The sequence below is a fragment of the Silene latifolia genome, chromosome 10 (genome assembly GCF_048544455.1).
Source record: "Silene latifolia isolate original U9 population chromosome 10, ASM4854445v1, whole genome shotgun sequence".
NCBI lineage: Eukaryota > Viridiplantae > Streptophyta > Magnoliopsida > Caryophyllales > Caryophyllaceae > Silene > Silene latifolia.
In genome coordinates, this window is record NC_133535.1 from 90,942,777 (window position 1) to 90,954,266 (window position 11,490).

Sequence of the window (11,490 nt, forward strand, 5' to 3'; positions counted from 1 at the left end):
ACGAGAGACAGTACTAGTGATATTAGGGACCTGTAGCGAGATCGAAAGATGCTACCTGTTAAGACTGGACCGAGAGGGCTTCTTATTTTCCCGTCTCACGTGTTTGTTTTAGACCTACCTAGTATTTTGCCGCCGAAACTATAGTGAACCGACCATCTTAGCACCCTTTAAATATTTGTTTTCATCCGTTTATTTAGTTTATTGTCTTTTATTTGCCTTTAGCTATAGACCAGCTCAACTCAAACCCCCACTTTTGTTACTTGAGACTAAAATCAGACAGCTAATAATTACATCTGCCTCTCTGTGATTCAACCCTGCTACCACTATCTATAGTTGTAGTTAGGAATTATAAATATTATTTTTTACACCTTACGACGGGTATCAAATTTTGACATACCTGGTAATCGTCTTTTTCTTTCCACTGTTCGTTCCAGCTTTCTTCTGACTCGGTTCCGCCTCATCTTTTTCAGCAATGTCGTCGACCATAGCGGGCCCATCAAGGGTAGACCCACTCCTCAAGGTGATGGCATTAAGGGTCTCCTTTTGATCCGTCTGCGTCGGTAAATGTCCCGGAGCTCGAGTTGTATTCTTGCTTGCCAATTGAGCAATTTGGCTCTCTAACATCTTCATCCCGGCCTCTCTAGCTTGAGACTCTTTGAGCAACAAATTCTTCAATTCGGAAAATTTGGAACCTTGGGACTGTTGCTGCTGCTGAGGGACATACGGAGGCTTTTGGAACTATTGTTGCTTATGAGGGGGCACATAATTCTGCTGCTGCTGCTGCTGCTGCGGAGGTGGAGTTGGATTTAGGACATTTTGGCTACTCCATCTCAAGTTAGGATGGGTATTCGGCTCAAAATAAGTGTTTGTCTGCCTATAATGTTGAAAGGCAGCACAAGACTCATTGGGACTAGGACAATTATCTGAAACATGTCCCTCAGCTCCACATCTTTTACAGACGAAAGGACCGTCTGAAACAGCATTCACATGATAGATCCCTCCTTTTAAAGCTCCTCCCAACTCGTACTTATCAAATCTCGCCGTAAGAGCCTCTAATGCAGCTACAGAAGGGGATTCAACAGCTCTCCTTCGATTTCCCCTGGAATTTCCATACTCAGCTTTATGGGTGGCCAAGTCATCAATGATTTTCCACCCCTTAGTCTCTCCCATATTCTCCTGGAATCTGCCACTAGCTGCTGCATCCAGGATAGCCCTCTGATCGTCATAGAGCCCATTATAAAACTGATTGCATAGGCTCCATTTCTCAAACCCATGATGCGGAATGGTTCGCACTAGCTTCTTGAAACGGACCCATGCCTCATGAAAGTTCTCGTCAGGACCTTGTTTAAAGCTCGTGATCTGAGCTCTAATGGCATTAGTCTTCGAGGCAGAGAAATACTTCTTATAGAATGCTAAGGCCAGAGAATTCCAGTCAGTGATCCCATTAGCAGCTCGGTCCAGGTCTCTATACCACTCCCTAGCAGCATCACGGAGTGAGAATATAAACATAGTCTCCTTTACCTGGTCCTGGGTCACACCGGTCGGCGGGGGTATAGAGCAGCAATAGTCAATAAATATCTCCATATGCTTGGCTGCATCTTCATTTGCAGCTCCCCCGAATTGGTTCCTCTCAACCAAGTTAATATAAGAAGGCTTCGGTTCGAATTTCCTATCTGCTCCCGGTAATTCGAATCCCTTATATAGATTCGCAGCTATCGGCTCAGAGTGACTTGCTATACTCGCTTCTTCAGCCATGACTGGAAAATCTGGAGATGTGACGGTCTCGACTGAAGAAGTGGAAACAGGAGATGAAGGTGGATCCTCCTCGAACAACTCGTTCTCGTAAAAACTAGACAGAGTACTCAGCTCTTCCTCTGTCGGCAATATCCTAGATGATCGTCTCAACCTGCGCATAAGAAGAAACTACAAAAAGAATATGACAACAGTTTAAGGAACGAATGTCCCTTAAACTAAGAAACAGACTAAAATAAAACAACTAAAAATTTGAACAATTGCCTCCCCGGCAACGGCGCCAAAATTTGATACCCGTCGTAAGGTGTCAAAAATAATATTTATAATTCCTAACTACAACTATAGATAGTGGTAGCAGGGTCAAACCACAGAGAGGCAGATGTAATTATTAGCTGTCTGATTTTAGTCTCAAGTAACAAAAGTCGGGGTTTGAGTTGAGCTGGTCTATAGCTAAAGGCAAATAAAAGACAATAAACTAAATAAACGGTTGAAAACAAATATTTAAAGGGTGCTAAGATGGTCGGTTCACTATAGTTTCGGCGGCAAAATACTAGGTAGGTCTAAAACAAACACGTGAGACGGGAAAATAAGAAGCCCTCTCGGTCCAGTCTTAACAGGTAGCATCTTTCGATCTCGCTACAGGTCCCTAATATCACTAGTAGTGACTCTCGTCCTGAAAAGTGACTAAAAGCCTAAACTTTACCTATCTTTCGATCTTAGCATAGTTTAGTCATTTTAATTGGTAGTCTAACAACCTTCCCTATCTTTCGATCTAAAGGGTCAGTCATTTCTTAAAAATTCAACTAGTCGCGTGCACTCGATTCGTCAAACATAACAATTAAATCAATTAAAACGAAGGCAATCTCAGCGTGGCCAGTCGTTCGACCAGGGAACCCAGTCGATCGACCGGCGTGCGATTTCAGGTCACTATTCTAATGCCGCCTAACCTACAGATTCCATACATTCTAGCACAAGATATTTAGCTACTCATGACTATGATGAAAACAACAATAAAATTAAGGAATGAAACTACCGAATTCATGATTGAAATAACTAAACAAACAAACAACATAAAACGATAATTTTGGCTTCGGGAAATTAATCTAGCAATTCTATCTATGAACAAATAAAGTAATAAAACCGAAATAAGAGCAGAAGAATACCGAATATAGGAATTGCAAAAGAAAGATCCAAAAACCGAATGCAAAAGTAAATTGTATTAAACAGTATTGAGAACCCTAATTATTTCCTAAAAACTGATTAAAACTGGATTAAAAACTGAATGATAAAACTGAATGATTATTCTGAATAACCTAGGTTACGTTATATAGGAATATACGTAACTTTTTTCCAAAACCTAACACACAATGGGCTTCAAAATTCTCGATCTTCTTATTCATGTCAGAATAGCGGCTTGGTCGATCGACCACACAAGGCAGTCGATCGACCGCTCTTCGCTAAACAACAGCTACTGAAACTCGTGGTCTGGTCGATCGACTAAAGTCAGCGGTCGATCGACTGCTTTAGCTGATACATGGCTTCTAATTCTTCATAAAATTATCTTTTAGGCCTCGAAATGCGCACCAAGCTCGTTCCTTGAGTAAATACTTCACGTCAAAAGTAATGCAAGGTACTCGGGGACGGATTCGGCTCGATTTCTACTCATTTCCGCATAAATCTCCAATATTACATAAAAATACGAAAGTAGACGAAATTGGGTAAATAGTAGCATAAAACTACATAATTGAGCTCTGAAATGCGTGTAAAATAGGGTGTAAAACATCATATATAAGACACGCATCACTCGTATGCCTTGAGCATGACGATTAGATATCAAGGAAATCTAGGTGAGAGTCACTGGATAGCCGTCAAGAACATCCTTAAGTACTTGAGAAGAACTAAGGATTCTATCTTAGTGTTTGGAGGAGACACTGAGCTCCGTGTTAATGGTTACACGGACTCAAGTTTCCAAACGGATAGAGATGACATGAAATCACAAGCTGGTTTCGTTTTCATGCTCAATGGTGGTGCCGTTAGCTGGAGAAGCTTCAAGGAAGCTGTGATTGCGGATTCAACAACGGAGGTGAGTACATTGCAAAGATCGAAGTCGCCAAGGAAGTCTGTGTGGATCAGGCAATTCACGGAAGGTCTAAGAGTAGTACCTACCGCCAATGATCCCATCACTCTCTATTGTAATAATAGTGGGACAATCTTCCAAGCTAAAGAGCCAAAGTCTAGTAATAGATCTAGACATGTACTTAGAAAATATCATGTAATTAGAGATTTCATTGAAAGAAAGAAAATTGTGATATGTAAGGTTGGGACGGATGATAACATAGCTGATCCGCTCACCAAGCCTTTATCGCAGGCTAAGCATGATGGACATGTTGCGTCCATGGGACTTAAACGTGTACCAAGTTTGTGTTCATTATGAAATGAAATAAAAAGTGTTGTTTTTGTTCATGTTCATAATCACATTTGTCTTTTATCTTTTCTTTATACATTGTTACATCCAAACGGGTTGTAATGACAATTGAACCCCGTTAAAGTGAACACGGATTAACATAGTATTCGCCCATAGTCACTTGTATGAGGTGACGTCTCGAAGTGACTAGAGTGTGATGCGATTGAGGGCAAGTTCAAGTGCCATGGAGTCATATGAAAATGGCTAGTCGATCACATAGGCAGACTGTTAGGAACACTTTGTCGGGCCTAATGACCGCTTATAGAGTTCTGGCAAATTTATATAGCCTGGTCCTGGCGAGCGCTACTATAGTATTCTAATGAGTCGATTCTTTTGACTAAAGACTGTTCGCCTAAGATGGCACAGTTTCAGATTAACTTTGATTTATGTTACTACGACCTTCGTAAATGGGGTCAAATGGGCATATTTTGGGTTATGATGGCTGTGGCTAGTCGAAGGGAATGAGTGCGATAGGAATTGTCCACCCCTTGTCAGGGTTATAACAATATCTCAGGGCCACTCGAGGAGTAATGAACTGGAAATGCGTGGCCACGCTCGGAAGGTATCTATGGTAGATAATTCCGGTCAATCAGTTATTCTCCAGATCGAGGAAACCACTATCGATATGATCACTTGCAAGTACGACCTGAAAGACACCTTGTATTGCGTGGGAGATAGTAATGGGACAAGAGAATTGGTGACGCACACTTGTCGAGGACAAGTGGGAGATTGTTGGAATATGTGTCCTCCGACAATAATGCGATCACAATTGTCGATCATAATGATCACATGTTTAAATCTCATTTTAAGAATACATGTGGAAAGTAATATTTTACTGTCAACTGGTCCACACATATCGGTAATGATTGGCTGACTAGAGTTTGACATTACTGTCGTGCGACGGTGGTGACCAGTTGATCCCCTTAGGTCATACCTAAAGGGTGACACTCTTAATTGTTTATTTAATTGATCGTATGTCGATACGAGTTAATTAAATTGCTTAAAATTGACGGATGATTTTGGAAGTAATATTTACGTGTCTTATTGTAATTTGATTATAATAAGATACGGTCTAAGTAATCGAATTGTTTTATTACTTAGATGAAATTATTGTTTACGGAAACAATTGAAACGGAATGAATAAATTATTATAAATACAGAATGTTGTAGTTTATAATTCGGAAACACTTTTGGTACAAGTAATTATGAATTACTATGTTAATTTTTATAAGTGACATATTTTATTAATATGTTGATTTTTAATTGTTAAAAATACATTTTATATATAAGATGACATATTGACAAAATCACAAATAAAATGGACTCATCCATTTTATGTGTCTGTACCGAAATGGAGGGAGTATTAAGATAAAAATTGTGTTGATTATTTATAAGTGGAAAACATAATTATAAAACCTACACCTAGCCTTGCATGCATAGCTTTCTCTTGGGAAGAAAAGGAGAGCATGCATTGGGCTTTTTCCCCTCCCCATTTTCGGTTTTCCCATAAGAAAAGAGCAAAAGTTTTTGCTTAATTTTTCACTCTTACACTACATACAAACTAGTGTAACATTCATTCAAAATCTCTAATAAAAACTTATAGAAAGATAAGAGAGAAAATCTCCAAAATGTTCCCTTACTCTTGGCCGAATAAACAAGAGTACAAACAAATATTTTGGGTCAATTTTAGCTAGATTGATATTGTTCTAGTACAAATAATATTAATCTATTAAGAGGTCATCTTGGGTATAAGTCTTTGGGAGGGATTCTAAGCTTGAATCCTTGTTCATCCAATATTAGGAAGCTCAAGAACAAGTAAGAAGGAGATCTTACTTGTGCCCAAAAATCCGAAATTATCATAGTAAGGATTGATGATTTCTTCTCTTTTAATTTAAGTTTGCATGCATAAGATCTAGGTTTAGTTTTATGACTAAATTAAAATGTCACATATATGAATATGTAAATTAATTAGATTTATTTTTCTAACAGTTGTAACACCCCCATACACCAAGGGGCCTTACCAAGATCACCTAATGCATGGAAGTGCTACCATCTCGGTTACCTGAGGCAATGTATATCAAATTGACCATAAAGAAACATGCTTTATTAAATAAATGAGTTTAAGTGATTACAACATCAAAATCCCAAACTTTAAAAGAAATACAAATGTTCCAAACCAAATGTCAAACCAACTGAAACAAACTAAGCCAAAGACACAACGGAAGACTCTAGTGTCAAGTGGTGACTCCATACAAGCTATTCCTCGCGCAATCCATCTCATACCTGCTCAATAACTGCTCACCATCCCCGAATGGATCACCACAGTTTTCAAAACATTTAAACGGGGCAGTTACTGATTACATAAAACAAGATACACAAGATACAACACACAAAACTCCCAACTCCATTATATCTTCACACACCTGACTACACACTAAAGTGTGTAGTCCTGCCAGAATACCCATCGCGACAGATTTTCCACGCCGCCAGTGGGGGACCGCAACCGTACCCACCAAATCCCCGCTCATCTATTCCGAGCGAAAACCCAAGTTCCTTAATGTGCACATCCCTTCCAGTGGCGGATTCCACAGAGGGCGAATCAAGGGCGTGAAGCCACTCCTGCAAGTGACTCCACGCAGCCGAGGACGGGCCTCGCGAAACACAGACAAACACATCTAACCAACTATACAACAACAATTACCAATTACGATACCAATATGATAAAGACCATCACCAAACAACCATCAAATACTATGTAATCAATAACCAAGTAGGGAAACCCTACCTGGAATAAGCAAATCACCAGATCGTCACAAATCCGCTATTCAATACTCGTCCTCTATGAAACCACCTCCTATAATCACAAAACCTTAGAATCACTATCTAATACACATCATACTCCCAACATCCCCCAAAAATACCCAATTAGGGCTTTAAACAAAATCAATAAAATGGCATAAAAACTATACAAGGATCTTACCCACAATACGACGAACTCAACGGTGTAAATAATGCGACGATCCGACAACAATAGCCTTTAGGATTTGGTAGCAATGCGAAGAAGAGAGCAACGTCCTTTGTTCAGGTTTTGTGAGTTTTTAGAAAAGATAAAAAGTGAAAAAGAGACTGACGGAAAAATTTATATATCATTCTCGCATTGCTAACAAAACCCGACAGAAATAACCCGTATAACCGACTTACTCGATCGAGTGACCCTTACTCGATCGAGTGCCATACTTACTCGATCGAGTACCCATCAGGAGTACACTATTTTGAAATCCAAACTCACTTACTCGACAGAGTAAGCCCCACTCGATAGAGTACCCAACATCACATAAAACCGTAGTATTACAGTCTTCCTTAAAAGGAACTTCGTCCCCGAAGTTCAACTCATACTCAAAAACTAAACATACTAACTCAACCATGACACAACAACGCAACCAAGAACTCAAAACAAAACCCCAAACCACAACTCAAACTGACTCAAAACAACTATTAACTGTGCAAAGACTAATATAAACCCATACCAAAACCTTATGCGATCATTTCCTACCCCCCTTAAAAGAAACATGGTTACATCCCCGTAACCACACATACCTGATAAAAAAGAGACAGATAACGCTCTCTCATAGCCTTTTCCGCCTCCCAAGTCGCTTCCTCAACCTCATGATTAGACCATAGGACCTTAAGCAACACCGTTTCCCCGGACCTAGTTTTCCGAACCTTGCGATCAAGAATCTGTTTTGGCCCCTCAAGATAAGACAAGGACTCATCCAACTCTATGTTCTCCACCACTAGCACATGGGATGGATAACTCAAATACTTAGGTAACTGAGACACATGAAACACATTATGCACACGTCCAAAGCTGCTGGTAACGCTAACCGGTAAGCAACCTCTCCCACACGATCCAAAATTTCATATGGTCCAATGAACTTCTGGCTCAGCTTTCCTTTCTTACAAACCTCATAACCTCACGCATAGGAGATACTTTCAGAAGAACTTTATCCCCAACCTGAAACTCTATGTCACGGCGATGTAGGTCTGTATAACTCTTTTGTCGATCATGGGCCGCTTTCATCTTTTATCGAATCACCTTTACTTGTTCTATCATCTCCTGTACCATCCGTGCTCCTAACACCACTACCTCAGCTCTATCATCCCAGCAAATCGTACTCCTACACCTCCTCCCATGCAAAGCCTCAAACGGTGCCATCCCAATACTCGTGTGATAGCTGTTGTTATAACAAAACTCGATCAGATCCAACCTATCCTCCCAGCTACCACCAAACTCCATCACACAAGCTCGTAACATATCCTCCAAGGTCTTGATAGTTCTCTCTGTCTTCCCATCTGTTGTAGGATGTAACGCAGTACTCATCTTCAAGGTAGTTCCCATCATCCCCTGCAACTCTTGCCAGAACCGAGAAATAAACCTCGCATCCCGATCTGACACAATGTCTTTAGGGACTCCATGTAACCTCACCACATGTTTCCTGTACCCATTAGCCAACTGAACCTTACTCCATGTATCTTTCATAGGAATAAAGTGAGTGGACTTAGTCAAACGGTCAACTATCACCCATATCATGTTGTTATCCTGCTGGCTCCTCGGTAAACCCATTATAAAGTCCATAGAGATAGATTCCCATTTCCACCCAGGTACCTCAAGAGATTGTATCTTACCTTGTGGCCGTCGTTGCTCTCCCTTAATCCTCTGACATGTCAAACATCGAGCGATGAACTTAGTTGTTTCCCTCTTTATCCCAGGCCACCAGAAAGTCTTCTTCAAATCTTTATACAACTTGTCACCACCTGGATGTACGGAATACGGTGTGCAATGAGCCTCTGTCTTGATCACCTTTTTCAACTCCTCATCACTAGGTACACACCATCTCCCATCAAACTGAACACTCTCATCTGTATGAATAGAGAGCCGAGACACTGTCCCCTTCTCTACTCTAGCTCTCCACTCCGTAATCTTAGGATCAAGAGCCTGCTTCTGGCGAATATCATCATAAAGATCTGGCTCCACTGTCAAGTACCCTCTAGCATCCCCTTTTTGTATCACATGTATCCCCATCTTCCCCACCTCATCTCTCAACCTCATCAAGGACATAGCTCTGCATAGAGAATGCACACTCTTCCTGCTCAACGCGCCGACAACCACATTTGCTTTCCCTTCATGGTATATGATATCCATGTCATAGTCCCCTATCAACTCCATCCACCTCCTCTGTCTCAGGTTCAGCTCCTTTTGAGTAAAGATATACTTGAGACTCTTATGATTCGAAAACACTTTAAAGGTTGCTCCATAAAGATAGTGCCTCCAAATCTTGAGAGAAAACACAACTGCACCCAACTCTAGATCATGTGTAGGGTATTTCTCCTCATAAGGTTTCAATTGCCTAGAAGTATAGGCAATTAATTTCCCATTCTGCATCAACACACATCCTAACCCATTCTTTGAAGCATCTGTATATACCTCAAAGTTCTCACACCCTTCAGGTAAAGCTAAGACTGGAGCTGTTGTGAAACGATCCTTTAATGTTTGGAACGCCGTCTCACAACTTTCATCCTAACAAAACCCGTTCTCTTTCCTCATTAACGCTGTCATAGGTCTGGCAATCTATGAAAAGTCTTCCACGAACAGACGATAGTACCCTGCCAAACCCAAGAAACTCCTGATCTCTGTCACATTCTTCGGTGTTTCCCACTTAGACACTGCCTCTATCTTTGTAGGATCCACAGCTACACCATCCTTGGAAATCACATGCCCCAGAAAGGCAACTTCCTCATGCTATAACTCACACTTAGACAACTTTGCGTACAGCTGATTGTAATGCAAAGTCTGTAACACTAACCTCAAATGCTCCTCATGCTCCTCCTTAGTCTTAGAATAGACTAAGATATCATCTATAAACACCACCACAAACCGATCCAAAAACTGACTGAAGACCCGGTTCATCAAATCCATAAACAATGTTGGTGCATTAGATAACCCAAACGGCATCACCACGTACTCATAGTGACCATACTTCGATGTAAAAGCTGTATTTGTTATGTCCTCATCCTCACCTGATGGTAACCTGATCTCAAATCAATCTTGGAAAAGACTCCTGCCCCACTTAACTGGTCAAACAGATCATCTATCCTGGGCAAAGGATACATCTTCTTCACAAACAGAACTGGTGCTCCCCATGGCGATACACTAGGTCTAATGTATCCCTTATCAATCAAATCATCCAAATGTTTCTTCAGCTCCTCCAACTCTTTAGGACCCATGCGATACGGGGCCTTAGAGATTGGTCTTATTCCTAGTTTCATCTCTACACTGAAATCTATATCCCTCTTTGGTGGCACACCTGGTATCTCCTCCGGAAAAACATCTGGAAACTCTCCCACCATTGGTATCTGATCAGCTGTCGAACTCAACTTACTATGATCTTTCGCATGGCATAGAATCAAAAGACACCCCTTCCTTAGATAGAACTTGATACATGAGCATACCCGGAAAGAGCAAGATACACGGGTTAGTTGGTGAACAAGCAATGGAGTTGCATTACTTGGCAAACAAATAACACGGATTCCGAGTCCGAGCTATGGAGAAACGGTTTCCTAAACCGTGTGTAGTTAGTTTTCGCTTATTTTATTTAATTTCGAATAAGATTAGGAAAGGTTAGCTTATATCCTAATTCTAGTCAAGTTAGGAAAACTTGTTATTTCCTAATCCTAGTTTAATTAAATTACTTTAAATCTGATTGTATTTTAATTATTATTAGCTTAATAACTTTCCTAGTTAGTTTAGGAAAGGAGTAGATAGATTGAGGAGCAAGCTAAGGAATTAGATCTCGAGTCAGATTTGTGACATCGAGTAGGATTAGGAAATATAGCTTATTAGTCAAGCTAAGTAGGAGTATAAATAGGGCCTCTTGTAACCCTATTTTTTAGATTATGAGTTTTAATAAAAAACATTCCCTGTGTGAGAACAATTAAGTTCAAGGATTGCGAGTTTTGGCTTCCCCGTCTTCCTTGCGAGGATTGACCAGAGTGTTTCGTGTTCGTATCTTGCGAGGCGGAGAGCGAGATTCATCATACTATTCCTGTTACCATACAAATCCACGAAATCTACAGTATAACAAACACAATTCCGCTGCAATATTACCAATTACATAAACAAACAGACACGATTCTATCCTATTCTGCCAACGAACAGTCTGGCAAACTGTTCAATCACGTTTGTTCATATAATTTTACATCAAATTGGTATCAGA

At 40.4% G+C, this 11,490-nt stretch overlaps 1 non-coding gene across 1 annotated transcript; it reads left to right on the top strand.

The window, feature by feature from the left end:
- Window positions 1-1,267: 1,267 nt before the first annotated feature.
- On the top strand, window positions 1,268-1,374 carry LOC141609850 (small nucleolar RNA R71). Its single transcript, XR_012527756.1, has one exon. It is a non-coding gene; the product is annotated as a small nucleolar RNA R71 (small nucleolar RNA).
- Window positions 1,375-11,490: the final 10,116 nt, after the last annotated feature.